We start from the raw sequence: 22,436 nt of genomic DNA on the forward strand, positions 1-22,436 counted from the left end.
TATAATAGCATGCCCACAGAGAGGGTTAGAATTTATTCTAAAATCAGAACAAATACAAACACATATTAAAGAGTTGTCTGCAAAATCCAGTTCATATTATTTGGCCAATTACTGTGTTTGTCACTGACAGTGACAAACCCAACTACTGTCTTTGCTATAGCGTTCCTATAAAAAATAAAGCTTTTCCTTCTTTGTTTTTCAACTTGATTTTCTGCGATAATCAAGTTCGCAGATGATACAACTGTGGTGGGTCTTATTACAGGTGGGGATGAGACAGCATATAGGGCGGAGGTACAAAAACTATCCATTATGGTGTAGTAACAACAACTTGCACCCAAACATCGGCAAGACGAAAGAGATGGTGTTAGACTTCCAGATAAAAAAGGAGGAACCTGCCCCACTTTACTTCGGAGAGAACTGTGTAGAGAGAGTTTCCTCCTTTAAATTTCTGGGAGTCTACCTCTGTGAAAATCTGACCTGGAAAGTTAACACAACTCAGGTGGCTAGAAAGGCCCAACAGAGGCTTCACTTTCTTAGGGTCTTGCGGAAGAACAGGGTAGAACAACAGCTAATGACCCTCTTTTACCGGTCTACTATAGAGAGTGTCCTCTCGTATGGTATTGTGGTTTGGTATTCTGGTCTGACAGCCGCAGATAGGAAAGTATTACAGAGGGTAGTGAGCACAGCACAAGACATTGTGGGCTGTTCCCTGACACCACTGGATGACATCGCCAGGGCTTGTTGCCTTGGAAGAGTGAGGAAGATTCTCAGGGATGACTCACACCCTGGATGGTATCTTTTTACTCTCCTACCATCCGGTAGGAGATATAGGAATATAGCCAACAGGCTGAAAAATAGCTTTTATCCATAGGCTGTTAGGCTTTTAAATGGGACATAATCTTATGCAGAATTGACTTGGGAGGCCGGTGTGTGGTGTAGTTGGTTCACATGGTGTGGTGGGATGGAGGGTTTGTTGTCACTGTGTGTTGGGGGGAGAGAGCACGGGGGGAGGCTCAGCTAATCTCAATGTACACATGTTGTACTTTGTACTTTGACAATAAAGGTTTATTATTATTATTATTATTCATGTCTTGAGGGGTAAACAATATTATCTTTTCACTCAAATTGTCCTGTTCCAGTTTGTTTCAATTTTCTGATGTGTAGGATGTCAATCTATAGTTGATTCATTTCACCTTTCACTGTGTTGAGCTTTCCCATGCTTATGCTTCTTATCTCGCATGTTCCCACTATAATTCTGTCCTTTTGCAGCTTTAGATTTTCTTTTCCTGCATTACAACTTCACCAGTTTATATCTCAAAGGCTTTAATCTAGCCATGTCATAAACACCATTATTATTCCAAAACATCCTCAGTTCTTCCTCAGTAGCATGTTAAGTGCCATTTGACTTGAGGAGTCAATCATATTGCACTATATCATCAATCAATTTATATTTTCTATTCATGTGGTTTCCTTGGAAGAAATACATGAAAAATTTGCCATTGCCTTCTCCTGCACTGTATAAAATGATGCCTTTGCCTTTATCACTAAAGTAGTCATTTACCTCCAACATCTTCCTGTATCATGCTGAATGTCGTAAGTGGTTGCTAACTTTAGCAAGGCAGACCTTCGTGCCTTGGGTGACTTTGCTGGGTGTCTAAACTCTTGGGATACACTCCCAGTGTTCCTACCTGACCACCACCACTAGGCAACATAGCAGGCCTTAAGGGAAAGCTATGACACTTTTAAAGTATGGATACTGTCTGCAGCAACTGCAATATCTATTTTTTTTCTCTCTCTCTATGGTAAAGCCAAGGGTAGGCAACCTTGGCTCTTTTATGACTCATGGACCTCAACTCCCAGAATTCCTGAGCCAGCCATTAACCTATTTTAAATTGTTCAGTTAATCTGTACTGTTCTGTCCAGGATCTTGAAAATAAGATTCTTTAAGCTCAGATGGTAATAATTCTGGACAAAGGATTGGAAATCTCTGATTCTTGAACATTTTTCCAGAATTTGCTCCTTCTGCAATTTCAGAAAATCAGTAGCAGTTTCCTGCCACCATGATTGTCATATAAAACTGTAAAGAACACTTTAAAATATGTCCATTTTTCAAAACTGCCTTGACCTCTGTGTCTGTGGCCCTTCATAAGTTTTATGTGTTGCTTCCAGCCACCAAAATACAGAAGATAGATGCAATTTATGCACTAAAATCTTATTTACTTCAATTACATTGAAACATTTATAAATGTATTGTTTTCACTATTGCGAATATAGTCTTGTGTCTTAATATGTTTGGGTAATTACACTATAAGATAAAGCAATTTCACATTATTCTAGAATTTTTATTATGTAGCCTTTTTCATCATAGCTCTTTTATTCTTCTGGTTTCTTTTGCATAACATTCTTAATAACAAAATGCATTTGGCTGCCACAGAATAAAAACATTTCTTAAAAGTAAAAAAAAAATTCCCTGGAAATATTTTAATAGGAGAGACTGTGTTAGTATGGCACATCTACATTTGAAAAAAAGAAAAGAAAAAAGAAATCAGAGATAAGTTTGATCAGATATATTCTAAATGTTACACTGGCCTATTGAAACAGGCTCATCACATTTCAAAAACATTTCCTTCACTCAAGAAAAAATAGCAGTGATGTGACACTTGAGTGACTAAGCATTCAACACTTGAGGTTATTTAACCACTATCTCTGTCACTGAGTCTATATAACCAAACTTTGCTTTGACCTCAATCTGTGAGCAATCACAAAACCTGTGGTTCATAGAAAAAGCCTCCTCCTTTGCAGAGAACAGATGAATAGATAAAAGGGGGAATAAAATATTTAACTAAGGAAGAAGGATGATGCTATGATTATAATGGTGGATATGCTTTATTCACAGCCTGCTATTACATACTTCCAGACATTTATTCAAGGTTTCCATAAAATCCCTGAAATTAATTGAAGAAAGCAAGGCCAGATGTTCATCACATATTGATGATACCTGGCCTTGTATTTTTCCAAACTTTTGGACAACTTCAACCAACTGGCTATGTATAAAAAGAATAAGGGACAGATAGAATGTTGCATTTTATTATGAGGAAGAATAGAAGAGCCTCAAGACTGTTTTTAAATATATTGTACAGCACTCAGAGCTACTATAGGTAGTCCTCGACTTATGACCACAATTCCGTTGCTAAGTGAGTCATTTGTTAAGTCAGTTTTGCCCCATTTTACAACTTTTCTTGCCACAGTTGTTAAGTGAATCCCTGTAATTCTTAAGTGAGCCACATGGTTGTTAAGTGAATCTGGATTCCCCATTGATATTGAAGGTTGCAAAAGATGATCACCTGACCCCGGGACACCAAGACTGTCATAAATATGAGCCAGTTGCCAGGTATCTGAATTTTGATCATGTGACTATGAGGATGCTACCGTCATAAGTGTGAAAAGTGGTCATAAGTCATTTTTTTAGTGCCAACGTAACTTTGAACGATCACTAAATGAATTGTTATAAGTTGAAGACTACCGGAATAGCACCATGCTTCCAAGACCTAATCCAAAAAGCTTACCTGGAGAAATAACATGGTTGATTAATTGAAAGGTCAGGAAAATAAATAGAGTTGTATACAGTGGTGGGATTCAGCCAGTTCACACCAGTTTGGCAGAACTGGTAGCTAATTTTTTGTTGCCCAGGCCCAGAATGGACTTCTGGAAGCAGCATCCACACAGACAACTGGTTGTTCACATATTTGAATCCCACCACTGGTTGTATACCTGTTTTCTATTCTTTCCTCCAACATAAGCTAAAGCATTATCTGGAATTAGGCATAGTTAGTGGAATAGCCAAGTTATGACATTAAACTGTTCTGAGTGTTGAATAAGAGACTATAAAGAGACAATAAGAGACTATAAAATACTCCAAAAGGTTTTCTACATATTCAGGCATTAAAATAGGCATTAAAACAGTAGATGCCCTTCAATGCGAGCAAAGTGATGCATGCTGGTGCCAAAAATCCAACTACCCCTACCAACGAATGAGATCAGAGCTAGTGATGACTGATGAGGAAAGAGATCTGGAGTAACACTAAAAACAGTTCAACAAAGGTGCCAATGTAGTATGCATCCACTGTAAAAAAAAATCACAGCATAGTAGGAATAATAAGAAAGAGTAATGAAATTAGAGATCCCAATATTATGATGCCTTTATATAAATGCATGGTGCAACCTCACCTGGGACATTTTGTGCAATTCTGGTTGCTGCACTTCAAAAAGCACATGGTGGAATTCAGTGGTGGGATTCAAATATGTGAACAACTGGTTCCCTGTGTGGATGCCACTTCTGGAAGTCCATTCTGGGCCTGGGCAACAAAAGATTAGTGACCAGTTTTGCCAAAGTGATGCAAACTGGCTGAATCCCACCACTGGTGGAACTAGAAAAGTTTCAGAAAAGGGCAACCAAGATGATCAAGGGACTGGAGCAGCTTCCCCATGAGGAAAAATTGACAAACTTGCAGCTTTTTATTCTAAAAAGGAGGGGAATGAGAAGAGATATAATTAAGGTGTACAAAATTATGCACAGTGTGGATAAAATGGAGAAGGAGAAGCTATTTTCTCCTTCACAAAACACCAGAACCAGAAAAATGAAATTGAATCCTGGAAGAATCTGGACAGACAAAATAGATTGTTGTTGTTGTTGTTGTTGTTATTTTACACAATATGTAATCAGGTTTTGGAATTCACTACTGCAAGATGTGATGCTAGCTATTAGCTTCAGAAAAATGTTGGACCAGTTCATGGATGTTTTGGATCAATGGCTCTTAGCCTTAATGGTAGTGTGACTGTCTCTGGAAGTCATTTTGTAGGACACTAGAGTTGGTGTTCTTGTGCAGTTGGCTGACTACTGTGAGAACAGACTGCTGGACTAGATTGGCCATGGTTTCAATCCAGCAGAGCACTCATTATGTTATGTAAGGCACCCAGAGCTGTTTCTATGCTAAAACCAAATCTGACAAATTTTGTGTCAAAACATAATGCAAACTAGCCATAGGTAACTTCTTCACTACCCTATCAAAATAACATGGGACTGGATGCTCACTAACACTAACTAATGCTAGCCAGTGCTTTATGATGATGATGATGATGATAACTTTATTGTCACTTTGAATGTACACCAATCGGCATACATCAAAATGAAATTTCGTTGCATACAGCTCTCAAAGGGTCACCACCTCCAATATATACTCCTTGTTCATGGCCCGCTCAACTTTCACATTGTCCATTTTAGTCTCTAGGGAGTGAACGATGGCAAACAGGACAGATGGAAATGGGGCTCCATGTGGTTAGCCCTCAAATTCGCTTGTATTCCAACAACCTCGCCTTTTTTCCTTTTTCTGATCCTGACTCTTCCACCTTTTCCTTAAAGAGGCCTTGCTTCTTTTCGCCCCTGGAGCACGCTGCCACTGCCACCAACTCCTCCAAAAGCCTCTCTGTCTTCCTCTGGGCCTGCTGACAGCCTCATCCAGTTCCTTCGCTCCATAAGCTCCAGGTCCTCTCCTCCTCTGGAAACAGCCCTGATTTGCAGTAGAATCCATCACTGGGCCAGCAGTCAGATCTTGCTGCTGGCAGAACAAATTCAAACAGCGCCAACGACTTTTAACGGTCTCACCAACAGTTCCAAAACAACTAGAAACTCTCCAGGCCAGCAAAGATTGTTGGTCATATGTCATATGTTACCTTACTTCCACCATGTTGCTCAAACACATTAAAATCTTCCTGATCATGTGGCCTATAACCCTTACTATCCCTCCCAAAACTATTCGCCTTCAAGAGCCAATGTAGCCGCAGCCATTCCAGGCACCGCCATCTTATGTGTATTGACCTGGGTCAGACTGGTTATTCATGGTCAATCTGTCTTTTGTCTATTTAGTTTCCTTCCTTCCTCTTCCTACCCAAAGATACTATTGGATTGGCAGCTGCTGTTTGACTGGCAGCTGGGTCATCCTGATGATGGGGATCAAGAAAGGAGGGGGAGGACAGAACATTGGTGCTTGCAATTGGCTGAGACTGTCTGTCCTTCCCCAGGCATAAGCATGGATGTATGGATTATTAAATCGGGAAGGTCTGAAAGTGGCTTCTCAAAATTTTAATGCATTAGATCACAGTCTAGTACATTAAAATTTATCTATCTTAAGATCTCCTTAGATAACGAACTCCCAAACAATATGATTTTGCTTGCTTTTTTTTCTCCCTATATATTTTTTCTCCCCATCTTAGCAAGAAGTAAGCTATAGTCTAGTTTAGATTAACTCACTGGAAAGTATAATATATCCTACATTATGACAAAGGTCTATAAATAAATATAAATAAATAAACGGGAAGGCTTGAACAAGTTCAATCATTTGTACTTAGAGTTCCTATTTATATTTTGAGTACTGCATGCATTCATATGGGCAATGAGGTCAGGGCTAACATGAACTCAAACTAATCCATAATTTATACCCACAATCATTTATAGGCATACAGTCATACAGTAAAATAGTGATCACTTCAATCAAGATGTTCAGTGTGCTCAAAAATAACACTTATGATCACAGTCTAATGCATTAACATTTAAGTTAAAATCTCCATAGCTAAGCAAACTCCAAAAGAATGTCATTTTGCCCACTTTTTTTCTCCCTATACGCCCAATCTATATTGTAATGTGTCTGCCAGACTAGACCATCACACACATATAAACATGTTAAGACAGATATAGCCAAGAATCAATATAGATTAATTGCAGGACACAGCTGTTTTTCATGAGGAGTTGTAAGAAGTGACCTATATATATTCAACAGATTCATTTAACCCACATAGATTTAGCCACATCCATTTCTTCTGTTCACTGGCCATGAGTAACCTTGCATCCCAAGTCATGAGTTCAGGTAATCCCTGGGTTAAGCACATAAATATTTGCTGCCTATTCTATAAATCACTATGCTGTTGCACACATTTTCCACCAGATGGTGGGCAATAAAAGGGAGAAACACACACTCATCAGCCAATGTATATTTAACAGCATCAAGCTAGATGAAATGAATTGTCAGCATGAAATATTACATGTACATTTTCTTATTGGCTATATTAAAACAGAACATGTTATTTGAACAGATCAAATATAGATGAATGTCTTCAAATTAATTATCTACATGAGACGTATAAAAGGACATAAGTTTCCCTTCCATTCTTAAAGATAATGGGGCACATTTCAGCTATAAGTGAGACATTTTAAGTTCTACAGTATTGATTAAAATGGAGTACCATAGGCAAGCACTCACTTAAGCAAAATGTTTACCTTTAGCTGGCTTACGCCAATCATTACGAATAGTTCTTTTAACAACCATAAATAAAGAATCACATCTTCAGAGGATAATTTTTCCCCCCACTTTATTCATACCATCTAAAATATGAAGTATTTAGTGCATAAACCAAATATAATTTGTGTCAGGGATACATTTAAAAGGGTTTTCTTCTTCTTCCTTTGAGCATGTTAATCTATGGTGCATATACATTATTCATACGGCCAATCTTGCAGACAGTTTTTTATTGATTTTTTATCATAATCATGATAATTCTGATAATTCCTCAGTGTTGCTGGCATGGGATATTTTAATAAAATGTATAAAAATGTAAATCAGTGTCTATAACTACATTGAGCTATATCATTTATTTTTTTCATCCTTATGGTAGAATTAACACTATTTCCATAATTGCAGGATTACCTGAAATTAAAAGACAATTCAAAGTCTCTCATTGTAACTTATGGAGAACATAGAACATAGAATAACATTGGAAGGGACCTTGGAGGTCTTATAGTCCAATACTTTGCTTGAACAGGAGACTGTATACCATTTGGAACAAATGGTTGTCCAATCTCTTCTTGAAAACATTCAGTGATGGAAGATCCACAATTTCTGGAGGCAAGCCATTCCACTGATAATTCTCATTGTCAGGAAATTGCTTCTTAGTTCTAAGTTGGATCTCTCCTTAATGTTCTTCCACCTCCTATTTCTTGTCCTATCCTTTACTTTGGAGAATATGTTGATCCCCTCTTCTCTGTGAGAGCTGCTCAAATACTGGAAGACTGTTATCATGTCACCTCCAGTCCTTCTGTTCTTTAGACTGGACATACCTAGTTCTATAATAATAATAATAATATAAAGTTGGAAGGGACCTTGGAGGTCATCTAGTCCAACCCCCTGCTCAGGCAGGAAACCCTATACCATTTCAGGCAAATGGCTGTCCAGTCTCCTCTTAAAAACTTCCAGTGTTGGAGCATTCACCACCTCTGGAGGCAGGCTGTTCCACTGGTTAGTTGTTCTAACTGTCAGGAAGTTTCTCCTTAGTTCTAGGTTGCTTCTCTCCTGGATTAGTTTCCATCCATTGCTTCTTGTCCTGCTTTCAGGTGCTTTGGAGAATAGCTTGACTCCAACTTCTTTCAATCATTTATCTTACAGTTTAGCCCGAGACCCATTATCATCTTTACTACTCTTTCCTGCACTCTTTCTAGAGTTTTGGCATCTTTTTCTATATTTTGGTGACTAAAACTGGATCCCTTTCCAAGGGAGTTCTCACTAGTGCAGTATAAAGCAGTACTATCACTTCATATGAGCTTGATGCTATCCTCTGTTGATGCAGCCTGGGAGTGCATTGGTTCTTTTGGCAGCTGCAGCACACTGCTGACTTATACTTAGGTGGTAGCCCTCTAAGATCCCTAGATCCCTTTCTCAATTACTATTGTTGAGCCAGGGACCAGCTATTTTATACCCATGTTTTTTCCTGCCCAAGTGTAGGACCTTATTTTCTCATCACTGAATTGCATTTTGTTGCATAGGGACCAGTCCTCTAGTCTGTCAAGATGCTTCTGTATCTTGAATCTGTTTTCTAAAGTGTTGGTTATTCCCCCACCTCCAGTTGGTCTCATCTTAAAATATGATGAGTTCCCCTTCTATCCTATCATCTAGACCAGGGATCCCCAACTCCTGGTCCGTGGACCAGTACCAGGCAGCGGCATGCCAGCAACTGGTCCACACAAACAAGCAAAGCCCCATCTGCGGGATGCAGGCAGCCCACAAAACCATGCCCTTCCTTTCCACGGAAAAACCTCTCTCTACCTCACCAGTCCCTGGTGCCCCAAAAGTTGGAGACCTCTGATCTAGACCATTTATAAAAATGTCAAAGAATACTGGGCCAAAGACAGAACTCCCCTGCATGCTTCCTTACATGTAGATGCAGCTCCATTGAAGAATACATGCTAAGTGTAGTTGGTCAACCAATTGTAAATCCATCTGATTGTAGTACAGTCTATCCCACATTGTTCTATCTTAGCAAGAAGCTGTGATCTAGATTATTAAATGCTTTTCTGACTCTGTCCACAGCATTTCTTTGATCAATTTAGTCATTTTGCCAAAGACAGAAGTAAGGTTTGTCGAACATGATTTGTTTTTAACAAATCAATTTTCAAATTTGTTTTTAACAATCCTGCTGCTTGATTATCTTTTTCCAGAATTTTTCCAGGTATTGATATCAGGCTGATTGATCTGTACTTTCCTGTATCCACTTCCCCCCCCCCTTTTGAAGACTGAAACCACATAAGATCTTTTCCAGTCTTCCGATAGTTCCCCCATGCTTCAGGAGCTCTCTGATATGATTTTGAGATCACATCTGCCAGCTCTTTCAAAACCCTGGGATGTAATTTATCTGGTCCCGCAATTTGTACTTGTTTAGAGTGAATAGATGTTTTCTTATCATATTCTTGCCTATTTTGACTTGAATTCCAGTTCTGTCTCCTTTGGTGCTGCTTTTGATAGGCTGGATAATTATTTTGCTTTTGCATGAAGACAGATGCAAAGAATGAGTTAAGTAATTCTGCTTTCTCCCTGCTATCCATCACCTCCTTGCCATCTTCTCCCTTTAGTGGAAAAGTAATTTCCTAGACATTTTTTGTTTCTTACAGTACATATTGAAAAAAACTTTTAAATTATTTTTGGCATTTGTTGCTAATCTTAGTTTGTTCTGAGCCTTAGCTTTCCTGATTCTGTCCTTGCAGTTTGGGGCTATTTACAGGTATTCTGCTTTGTTTATGTGTCCCTTTTTTGAATTTTTTATACTTGTCCTGTTTTTCTCTCAGTTTGTCAGAGAGTTCTTTATGCAACCATGCTGGTTTTATCTGAGGCCTCTTGTTTTCTTCTCTATGGTATTATGTTAGATTGTACTTTTATAATCTCATTTTTCAGAGTTTCCCAAGCATGTTGAATTGTTTTTCTCTTTAAAATTTCCATAGAATCTTTCTTAAACTCTTTCTTAGTTTGTTGAAGTCCACTCTCTTAAAGTCCAAGGGCCTAGTTTGACTTTGTTTGCTTACTCATGCCTGCATTTTGTTGAATTCCACTATGACATGACAAGTTAAAGTTCCTGTAACTTCAACCCCCTCTATTATTCATCTCTGTTAGTAAGAATCAAGTCCAGGATACCTGAACCTCTAGTTCTTCTAGCAGTAAGAGAATAACAGAATACTGGATTTGGAAGGAATCTTGGAAGTCTTTTAAGCCAACCCACTTGCTTAAGCAGGAGACTCTATACCATTCCATACAAATGGCTGTCCGATCTCTTCTTAAAAACCTCCAGTGATGAACCTCCTTTTTGCCTGACAAAGTTGTCAGATAGGCTCATCACAAACTTGTTAGATCTCCCAGTTACTGCAGTTTGTCTCCCAGTTGATGTCAGGATAGTTAAAGTCTCCCATTACTGCTGTGGTTTGTTTCCTGCACACACTCGTTGATGATTAGCAAAATATTCATCTGTTTCCTCTGCTTGGCTGGGTGGCCTATAGTATACACTTATGGCAATGTCATTTTCTGTCTTTTCATATTAACCCAAATGCTTCCATCCTTGTTTTTGTGCATTTCTGTAGAAGTGTAATAATTTCTTAAATATAATGCAACTCCATCTCATCTCTTGTTAGGTCTGTTTCTTTTGAACAATTAATTTTCAAACACCAGACAGCAAACAATGGATGGAAACTAAATAAGGAAGAAGCAACCTAAAACTAAGAAGGAATTTCCTAACAGTAAGAACAATTAAGTGGGACGCGGTGTGGCTCAGTGGGTTAAGATGCTGAGCTTGTCGATCAAAAGGTCGGCAGTTTGGCGGGTCAAATCCCGAGTGCCGTGTAACAGAGTGAGTCCTAATAGTCCTAAAAATATGAGTCTCTGGTATATAGATGTTTAAAACATGTGTGTGTGTGTGTGTGTGTATGTATCACTTGGAATAATTAAAATAATGAGTAAACAGGCACAAATGACAAAATGAATGCAATGTATGAGAAACTGGGCAAGGCATGGAGGGATGTTGAATGCAGATCCAAGCTAGTCCTACCCATGGATTTCTGCCATGAGAATGTGGAAACTCATATTCACATTTAAACTGTTCATTATTGATGATCAAATTCTGTGGCTGTCTATATTGTTTTTAGAAGAGTCCAATATTCAGTCTAGCAGCACCTCTTAAACCAACATGTAGAACATCTGCCCCCTTGTGCACAGTTTTATGCTTTACAGTGTCTACACCAACACATCAAGACTGTTTCAGAGTCACTGCAGTTCATGTCTTTCTCTTTGCACATTAGCACTGAAAGACCGGACTGGTATAAGAAAAAACAAACAATTTATCCATTCATCTGTTGCTATTTCCTGTGTCTTCCTTTTAAGAAATTCATTTCCTGCAATGCATACTATGCATGAAAAGTGTTTTTTTTTTAAAAAAACAACCTGCAGGCAGTTTTCAGACTCTTGTATAGTAAACTAATCCAATCTGACAGCAAGACATTTGCAGTTTAAGGCTGCTCACAACATACTGTATGTTTCTCTCTCTTTGTTTATGTGTATTTCTCATACACACAAACATCAATATAGTCCCATGAAACTATAAATTCTCCAAAAAAAATCTATTAGTCACAGGATGATGGTCAGTTAATAGATGTTCAGTCAATCTACTCTTACCAAATTGTCAGAGGAAGGAAGGAAGGAAGGAAGGAAGGAAGGAAGGAAGGAAGGAAGGAAGGAAGGAAGGAAGGAAGGAAGGAAGGAAGGAAGGTTTTCATTAGAACAGCTTATCTACATATTTCCAAGTGCTGCTGTCAGATAGACTTGGCAATTTTTACCAACTGACATGACTTTCACATTCAGTTATGACATACAAAGATCTTGCTTATGGCCATTTCCACAGGGTGATGAGAAGACGTCCTTGGGAAATGGTGTCTCCTTTACCCTCAGCTTAATTATTTCTAATGACAGAAGATGTTTCCATGATGTTCCTTTATGTTTTAAGAGTCATAGTTTCTAGAATCAAGACCTTCTTCCACATGGATAATGAATCTGCTCAAGGATGCTTTCTCCTCCTTTGTCTATAGAGCTTGCATTCAGATATAACCATACCCCAGTGTGCAGCCAGTGCAGTGTGGGGATTAAAGTGTTGCAGTGGGAACAAGGAGTTTCAAGTTCTCGTTCCCTCTCAATCATGGAAACTCACGGACTGACTTTAAACCAGTCATTCTCTCTCAGCAAAACTTACCTTCCAGTTACAATGGGGAGAAAGCAGAGAAGAAAGCTTTGAGGTCCTAAATGCAAGTTGGGATATGAATTAAATCATCCAATAAATAAACCCATATTTCCATTTGGCTGTCATTATCAATACATTTTTTTCTATTTAACATTGTTAAATTCAGTGCGAATTTAGAGAATAATACATTATTCTAAAATTAATTCTATTAAAACTGCTGACAAAGAGAGTTATTCTGTCTTTGACTATATCTATGCTAGTCTGCCACAAGCCACAGTAAGACCTGAAAGCTTTAGCATTGTTTCATTTCTCTCCTCAAGCAAAATGAGTCCATCATCTTTATCTAGTATTCAATCCCCTAATGTAACTTTCTAAAAATGGGGGGAGTTGCTCATAGATGTGAAGAGAGTAAATCAGCAGTAGTAATAATTTAAAAAAACATAAAGGAATATTAAAAAGGACACCCATGAAATTAGATCCTTCCAAACGTAAGACATCAGATCAAATCCTTTGGTAGACAGATGGAGAACATTTAGCAGCTTTTATTATTATCATTAGAAAACAGCATAGAAACACTGGAATATTTTTGCTATTATCATTAAGAAACAGCATAGAGACAACTGCTATTAACATAGAGGCAGGTGTAATAATTACATTACAGGTGTAATAATAATTTAAAACAAACTAAGCTTATGAATTATTGGAATCAGTATAATTAATCGTTTGTTCTGCAAGGAGGTTTAGTCTGCACCTTTAAAGACAGTGCTCACTCTATTGTGTATGAGAGATGACAAATATGCTTTTTGTGGTTTTTCCTAATCTTTTGCCTAATCTTGCATCCATTCTAGCTAAACTTCTGTTCCTTTTTCTTTCCCCACGATAAAGTGTGCACATGTCTTGATACAGTTCCATTCTCTTCTAAAGGGCTTCAGTTCTGATTTTCCTATTGACTCCATGATAGCTAACAAGAAGTCTCTTATCTCTCTCTCTTTATTTCCCTTAACATCTACCAGAATCCTATTTTCTCTGCTTCTAATGTTTTCCACTGCAGACATATGAAACCAGAATTTTAGCTTACTTACTTCTCAATTCTACTGCAACCAACTGGGCTCTATGTAGGACTTCTAAACTTAAATGTTCTTCTGAGTTTTCTAATTTAGACAGACTGCCAATTATTAGAGGATTTCTCCCTTGCATATGTATTCAATACCTTTATCACTATTCTTGGTCAATATATGAAAACCTCTACTCTGCAAATAACTTTATTCTCATTGCAACGTGGTATACGTCTGGAGAGCTGAAAAGTATTTTAAAGAAGTTGTGTGATTCCTAGAATGTCAGAATGCACATTTATTTGTTCCATTAGATTCTTACAATTAGAAGCAGAAGCACAATAGCGCACTCTGCAATAATTGTCAAAACAATTTCAGAAAAGGGGACAGATTGAAACAAAAACAAAAAAAAAACAATTAGGGAATAGAATAACTTAACGCTTAATAAATTGAATTTTCTTCCTATTCAGTGTAGTCTGTGTTCTTTGTTAACAGCACCACATAAATTCTGCTTATAAGTTTTTGAATGTAAGCTTGTGGCAACAAGGGAGTTATGTGGACTTAGGATAACTGGTGCATTGTTTTTTCATTTCCATTCTTCAACTGAAATGACTGACTTTGATATGCAAGCTCTTTTGTCCTGATCCAAAGGAGGATTTATGCAAATTAATGAGTGTTGTTTGTTTTTATAAAGTTGCCTTAGACCCTTAATTAAACTACAACAAATTTAGTTTATTTAGAAAAATTAACTGAACTATTTCCAGTCTGCTTTTTTTTAATATAAAGCCTCATTCCCCAGTTAACTCCTGTTCTATCAGGGTTCTTTGTCATTTAAGATATTAGCTCCTCACGTAGTAAATGAATAGAATGACATCTCTCTCTCTCTCTGCATTTGCCTTCCTGTGAGTTCTATATTATTGTAATCCACAAACAGACAATGTTGCCAATGTTCCCAATTTCCTAACTCTAAATCAATATCATCTCCAACGGAACCTGGTGCTTTATTCTGTTCCCATAAGTGGTTGCTATCCCTACCTAAGAAAACTATTTTTTCTAACAAGTAGGCTTTCACATAATTTTGACTCTAGAAGTTACAGTTCCCATGCTTTTAGATGAGAAAAATCGATTCTGATGTTAACCTTTAGACGTTTCCATCTATTTCTGATACTAATTTAGTCTTAAAAGTTTTGATTTATAGAAAAGATTTATAGAGGGAACATGGGTGGAGGGAGAGATTTTAGACTTTATTGTTCCAAGTTGGCGCTTGGTAGTGATCAATACTGTACTATTTTTCTTTCTTTCTTTCTTTCTTTCTTTCTTTCTTTCTTTCTTTCTTTCTTTCTTTCTTTCTTCTTGTCATCTATCAAAACTAAACTTTTTGGACTACCTCATAGGACCCCTCATACTTAACTGAAATATGAGAAGCTTGGGAATCAGTAGATCGTTTAAAGGAATTATTGTACAATGAAAAACTGATCACTAATCACATATTGATTGAAATGCTCTGCTCCACTCTCCATTCATGAGAATTCCACCAACGTTTGCTTTTTTTAATGAAAGTTATAATTGGAAGGCAACCTTCAGACTAATGTGGGCATTCCAATAATGAATATAGAATCCAAATTAAAGAATCCTGAAGAGATAGATGACTGTCCAGATCCTCCTTAAATATATCCAGTAAAATGGAATTCACCCTTTCCCTGGCTACTTGGTTTCAGTTGGGTTTTGTTTTGTTTTTCATTACAGGAACTATGTCAAGATCTTCCTCTTTCTGAAGGCCTTTTGAATTAGATTAATAATGAGTATAAATTTTTAAAAAATGAGTTGAATGCCCAATGGATGGAAAGTTGGGATCAACGCTGAAAGAAATAGGCCCTTGTTCCCCCCCCGATTTTAATTTTCAATATGAAATTAAGCCTGTCCAGAACAGATAAAATTCTGTGCAGACTTCCTGGTAATTTACAACAGGAATCAGAGCCATCCATAGGATTCAAAGATTTAATGCATTTCAAAAATAGAGGAGGTTGTATAAATGCCTTGGTAAGGCCACCCTTGGAATACTGCATCCAGTTTGGGTCACCATGATGTAAAAAAGATGTTGAGACTCTAGAAAGAGTGCAGAGAAGAGCAACAAAGATAATTAGGGGGCTGGAGGCTAAAACATATGAGGAACCGTTGCTGGAATTGGGTATGTGTAGTTTAATGAAGAGAAGGGTGAGGGGTGACATGATAGCAGTGATCCAATATCTCAGGGGCTGCCACAAAGAAGAGGGAGTCAAGCTATTCTCCAAAGCACCTGAAAGCAGGACAAGAAGCAACGGATGGAAACTAGTCAAGGAGAGAAGCAACCTAGAACTAAGGAGAAACTTCCTGACAGTTAGAACAATTAACCAGTGGAACAACCTGCCTCCAGAGGTGGTGAATGCTCCAACACTGGAGGCTTTTAAGAAGAGACTGGACAGCCATTTGCCTGAAATGGTATAGGGTTTCCTACCCAAGCAGGGGGTTGGACTAGATGACCTCCAAGGTCCCTTCCAACTTTATTATTATTATTATTATTATTATTATTATTATTATTATTATTATTATTATTATTATTATTATTATTTTATACAGCAATCTGCTGTATAGCATTAGCATTCCCTATATTTTTTAACAAAATTATCTATGATTATGTTGAAAGTGTCACATCTAGATAGGTACCTCAGTATCTTACTCATTTAATAAGTAAATGTTGATAAAGACTCTGTATGCAATTTTCATGACAGTTGTGAATCCTTCTAACCCATACTTCATCAGAATTGCATTCATCAGAATGAATGGAATATTTTGATTTACAAGAACTATTTTATTGTAGCATTTACACAAATTACTAAGGTGAAATAAGTTAAATTGAGTATTGTCGACAATCCCCTGCTGATTTCTAATGATAATTCCCACTCTCCAGTAACATCAGAACAAGCCATGATGATATCAAAATGCTATGCACTTTCTGTTGCAAGCATAGATTTCAACATTTATGTGATGATGTCATCACAATCTTATCCTTTTTTTGTTCTCCTTTGCCTTTTCTACAGATACCTGATGATATTTCTCCAAAATATTTCTGTTACCTGTAAGCAGAAGAGAAAAAATTACAGCATTTTTCCCTTACCTACCAATATTCCATTATCCTAGCTAATCACTGAGATTCTTTGTAACTAGAAAATTCTCCATTTGCATAAGAGAATGATTCCATAAAATGCTTGATTTTTTTATTCTGAATTATTTCCCTATTCTTATTAAAGATTGACTTTACTAATAACATCATTTTCAGCACTATATGCCATGTTAAATGACTGATATGCTTTTATATCAGCTATGAATATTAGAAGACAGAACAATTAAGAGTTCTTGAAGACACAATGTGAAATCAGATACAACCAGTTTATTATAATGATACTTCATGACAATTCCACAATCTTGAGGCATTAATCAGATTTTAAACTATTACTGAATTAATTATAAAACACATCCATTTGGAATCTTCCGTCTCTCCCCCTCTTTTTGCCTGAATAAATTTCATTTCAGTCTTTAGATCCATTTTGTGGGAACTTTGAAGGCTGCTTGGTTAAACAACAGAATAAATAGGACAATGGAATGATGGGGCTTTTTTTCCGAAACTGAATTGCTCCTGCTCCCAACAAAAATAAGAACAAGTATAGAGTTCAGACTTAAAAATGTACCTTATTGTAAATATCTGTGATGATAAAAAGCCCCTTGGGGTAGGGCAGTAGTTCTGAGTCTCCTTCAAATAGAACAGAAAATATGCTTTAGTGTTGAAAATGAACAGAAGGAATAAGAATGTATTTACAGGGCAGTAAAGCTAATTAAGTGAAGTATAATCCCAAGACTATTTTTCTCCAGTGTTTTAGACTTCTTCCTCCACTCCAGTTTAATAGGCAATTACGTTTAACATAGATTGCAGTAACAAGAGTGGATAGTTCAGTTCTAAGCTTCAGGATCTTATGGCAGATCTACCGGACAAACTTCTTTTCGTTCAAAGAATCCAGTTTGATGAGTGTTTGGAAATAGTCTGTTTAAATTCCTTATCTACTCATATCCAGGACAAAAAAAATGTCCTTTTATGCTTTCTTTAGGGAAAAATAATTTTATTTAGCACATTCTTCTAAAAAAATTTTAAAAATATAAAAACAATGAAATAGAAAATAGAAAAAATATAGAACAAAACAAATATTTGCTCTTCATGAATGAAAAGCATTGTGGGAAACTTTCTAGTGACACATTTTTCCCTTCCTTTCCATTCATATCCCCCAACTGCCAATGGCAATTTAGATATCAATATTTTACTTAGAATATTAAGAATTAATGCAAGTTTCTTTTATAATACTTTCAACTTCTGGAGGAGAAATGGTCGGCTGAAGATGGCACGATGAAAAACAGATCTGATAACTATGGAAGAATGAAGAGCAGAGAGCAGACTGACTGTTCAATAATCCCTCTTTAGGCAAGGAGAGGACATGAGATTGCTCACAGATGTTCCAGACTGCTGCTCCTCAGCAGGAGAACACAAAACAGTATTTTCATTTGTTTTTTAATTGATATCACATTCCTAAAAAAACATATTCCAAATGGCTAAATTTGCCTACTTATGTAATGATGTATATGAAAGGAAACTAGTCTACTTTAAATTTGGATGCTGCATATTCTCCAATGTTCTTCATATTTATTATCAGCAGCAAGGTTCCTCATTTCTAAACTTGCACCAAGTTTGTTCTTTTCAACATATAACTTATTAATTTATAACTATGACTTTTTTCAAAGCCACTACATGTGGTAAAATTCTTTGTTATGTAATTTCAAACATTTGTTATTATATGATTTATCTGAATGCTTATTATTATTGATGGAGTCCTTCGGGAAAGGGCGGTATATAAATCCAAAAAAATAAATAAATAATAAATAAATATATCATGTGTAAAATTACCAATACCAATTTTCCCTCAAATTATAATTTGCAGTAAATTTGATTGAATTTCTTATAACTCTTCCCATTGTTCTACTGAGATTATCTCCTTAAAGTTTTTAATCCACTTTATCACACTATTTTTAATTTGTTCTATCTTCTTGTCATATTAGAGTAATGACTTTATATTTGTCCTAGTAGATCATTTTGGTTTTGAATAAGTGTTTCAAATTCTGACATCTTTCCCAAGCTCCCTCCTTTCTTAAGGTCACTTTTTATTCTTGATCTAAGTAGACTAACAACCAGCCCTTTTTATTATACATGTTACATTATATTTTATACTGCATTCTGCATTTTCTTTTATGAAGTTGGAAGGAAGGAAGGAAGGAAGGAAGGAAGGAAGGAAGGAAGGAAGGAAGGAAGGAAGGAAGGAAGGAAGGAAGGAAGGAAGGAGGCGAAGATTGCAGGTGAAGAACAGCCATCTAAACTACAGGTATAAGCTTACATGTCCAAGCATTGTAGAGGCTCCCCATGCAATACTCAAAGTTCCTGGAAGAACATGTTTTCTGAAAGACTAACTGGGATAGAGCTAACCTCATCTTGGAAGTGACTATGTTCCAGAGGGTGGGAGTCACCGCAAAAAACTCATGTCATCCAAGTCCCATTGGATGTAACTCTTTAGCAGATAGGGCCCACAACATAACCCTTCTGCTGGACTTCATGAGTTGGGAAGATGTGATCAGTAAGAGGCAGTGTCTGAAATAATCTGCTCTCCTGTCATTTAATGGTCAAAAATAGCATTCAGAAATAGACCAGCAGTCAGTGTAGCTCACACACTAGAGGTATAACACTACAAAATGTACTTTCAATGATACAATAGGAATAATGCACACTACTAACGAGATCATAACAAGGAAGAAAAAGTATGGACTTTTTTTTAGTATATGCATGCATACCAACTAATCTAGACATATAATCATAATCATAATAGTAAAGTTGGAAGGGACCTTGGAGGTCATCTAGTCCAACCCCCTGCTCAGGCAGGAAACCCTATACCATTTCGGACAAATGGCTGTCCACTCTCTTCTTAAAAACTTCCAGTGTTGGAGCATTCACAGCTTCTGGAGGCAGGTTGTTCCACTGGTTAATTGTTCTGTCAGGAAGTTTCTCCTTAGTTCTAGGTTGCTTCTCTCCTTGATTAGTTTCCATCCATTGCTTCTTGTCCTGCCTTCGGGCGCTTTCGAGAATAGCTTGACTCCCTCTTCTTTGTGGCAGCCCCTGAGATATTGGAACACTGCTATCATGTCACTCCTAGTCCTTCTCCTCATTAAACTAGACATACCAAATTCCAGCAGCCGTTTCTTATATGTTTTAGCCTCCAGTCCCCTAATCATCTTGGGTTGGTCTTCTCTTTCTAGAGTCTCAACATCTTTTTGACATTGTGGTGACCAAAACTGGATGCAGTATTACAAGTGTGGCCTTATCAAGGCATTGTAAAGTGGTATTAATACTTCACGTGGTCTTGATTCTATTCCTCTGTTAATGTAGTCTAGCACTGTGTTGGCTTTTTTGGCAGCTGCAGCACACTGCTGGCTCATATTTAAGTGATTGTCCACTAGGACTCCAAGATCCCTCTCACAGTTACTACTATTTTATCAAGGTACCCCCTATACTATACCTGTACGCTTGGTTTTTCTTGCATATATTTTAATTAAAAAGAGTCTTCATGCTTATTGTTCCCAGATTAGGAAATGATATAATGAAATGCTGCTGAGTAAAAGAATAACACTCTGGCACACTCCTGTGAATCTCTAAACCAGGGTTGAGCCATGTACAATCCTCAGAATCTGGATGGCCACCCTTGGATTAAACTCAGCCAGATTCTGACTGCTACTTTACCAGGTTCCCTCCTATAGCAATACATTTCTTTCTTGTGAGATCTAATCCTTTGTAGAGTCAGTCTTCTAATTGACAGTGATAATCCTCCTACTTCAGGCTTTGAATACATTAAGTTTGTAGCAGAAGGATTGATGGTAGAAGTAAGCACTCTGACTAGACTCACATACTACAGCTAGATTCAGTTCATCCATTATTGCTCAGCACTTAATTTCTTTGGCCCTGGGCCTACGGGCATTTTCCACTCAGAACCTTCTGGATGCATCACTTCTTTTTGACTGTGGTAGACAATTCACCCAGGTAAATGCCAAGAACTGGAGAGGATCCAACGATCATTTAATTTTCTGAAGTGAGCAAGCTACATTTGTCTCCTGTATCCAGATAAATCAAGAGGAAGACCCCAAAATTGCCTAGGCCTTACAGAGTATGTTGATCAAAGATAGTTTCAGCAAAGATATATGAATGCAGAGGACCCACCCTCACCCCCAAATATGAAGAAAATTGCTTTTCAAGTAATAAGGATACAAGATAACCGAAAGCTATCAGTAATATTCATGTGAAGAGACTACTACCACTAGGGACACATTCTCTGAAATGCAGTATAGTGACTGATATATGGGAGGTGCCAGAGTTCTAATCATTATTCTAACAAGTTGACCCTTTACTGCAGGAGGGAGGAGAGAGATAAGGCAGCAGTATTATACATTATTGAATCAACTGCCTCTACTATGGACATATGTTCTATAGGTTTTTAAATCATTGACAGTATATTGGCATAGTTATAAATTTTCATATTGAAAAGAACTGTTCAAGGAATGCAACTGCAGACATAAATCCAATACTAAACATGCAAAAAAAAAACATTTAGGAAGTTCAATTCATTAAGTTACAATATTATTCCAGTTCTCCACAGTACCAACACCACCCTAACTAATTTATTTTAATCCTCTATAAATTTCTGCTTCTATGTTCTTTTACTCCCATAAGTGTTTTCCAGGTACCATAATACTTTTTCAATCTGCTGAAAAATAATTAAATACAAAAATCCATTCTGTGTGTTCTCTTATGCCTTGCAATCTTTCCCTCTAAAACTCTTTGTTAAGAACAAACTCCCTAGAATAAAACCAACAGACAAAGAGCCAAACATCAATATTTACACTGGATGTAGTGGAATTGTATTTAATCTTCTGCAAACTTCAAGTGCAGCAAACCCCCATGAGATATCCAGCAAGATCCACACATAGTTCTCTCACTTTTCTTTGATTCTTGCATCCACCCTCCCCACCCTTTTGGAAGCAACCCTCTGTGCTGCCTGTTTATTTAATTTTATGGACAAAGTGCCAAAGCAAATCTTCCAACTAACAATCAAACCAACTGTGAGTAATGTATAATTACATTTATTAAAAACTATTGTGGTTACCAAAATGGTTAAACTAGGAAGTGATGGCAATTACTATGAATTTAGCAGTTCCTTTTTGGTGATATCCAGTGACAGGTCATCAAGAGAAGAATAGTAAAAGTGGTGTAGGAGATGACCAGGCTCAGCCCAAGGGAAGGGTCAAGTGCGTCATCAGTCATGGGTCCCTTCACGCCCACAAGAGACCTAAGTCCAGCCCACCTTAAATTCCTTTCTATTCTTAACTCCTGCTAATTTCCCTTGATGGTTAGTAGTTCAGGTTAATGTCAAGCACCAGAGAAATCAGGAAATCCAGGCAGTTCAAATGTGTATAAAGATTTACTATAAGCTTAAGCTCTCTACAAGAATCTGAACTACTAATGGTCAAGGGAAATTAGCTGGAGTTAAGACTAGAAAGGAATTCAAGGTAGGCTGGATTTAGATCTCTTGTGTGAAGGGACTCATGACTGATAACGCGTTTGACCCTCCCTCAGGCTCGGCCTGATCATCTCCTCCAAGAGGTTGTGTATTG

General features: G+C 37.3%; 1 protein-coding gene across 1 annotated transcript in view; it reads left to right on the forward strand.

Annotated features, from left to right (window-relative positions):
* The first annotated feature begins 248 nt into the window (after nucleotides 1-248).
* Nucleotides 249-22,436, forward strand: part of LOC310643865 (uncharacterized protein) — a 707,877-nt gene continuing 685,689 nt past the window's right edge. Inside the window, exon 1 of the transcript XR_014493178.1 lies at nucleotides 249-317. The gene's annotated coding sequence lies outside the window, so the exon portion shown is untranslated. The remainder of the gene's footprint in view (nucleotides 318-22,436) is intronic.

Source organism: Vipera ursinii (genome assembly GCF_947247035.1).
Source record: "Vipera ursinii genome assembly, chromosome: 1".
NCBI lineage: Eukaryota > Metazoa > Chordata > Lepidosauria > Squamata > Viperidae > Vipera > Vipera ursinii.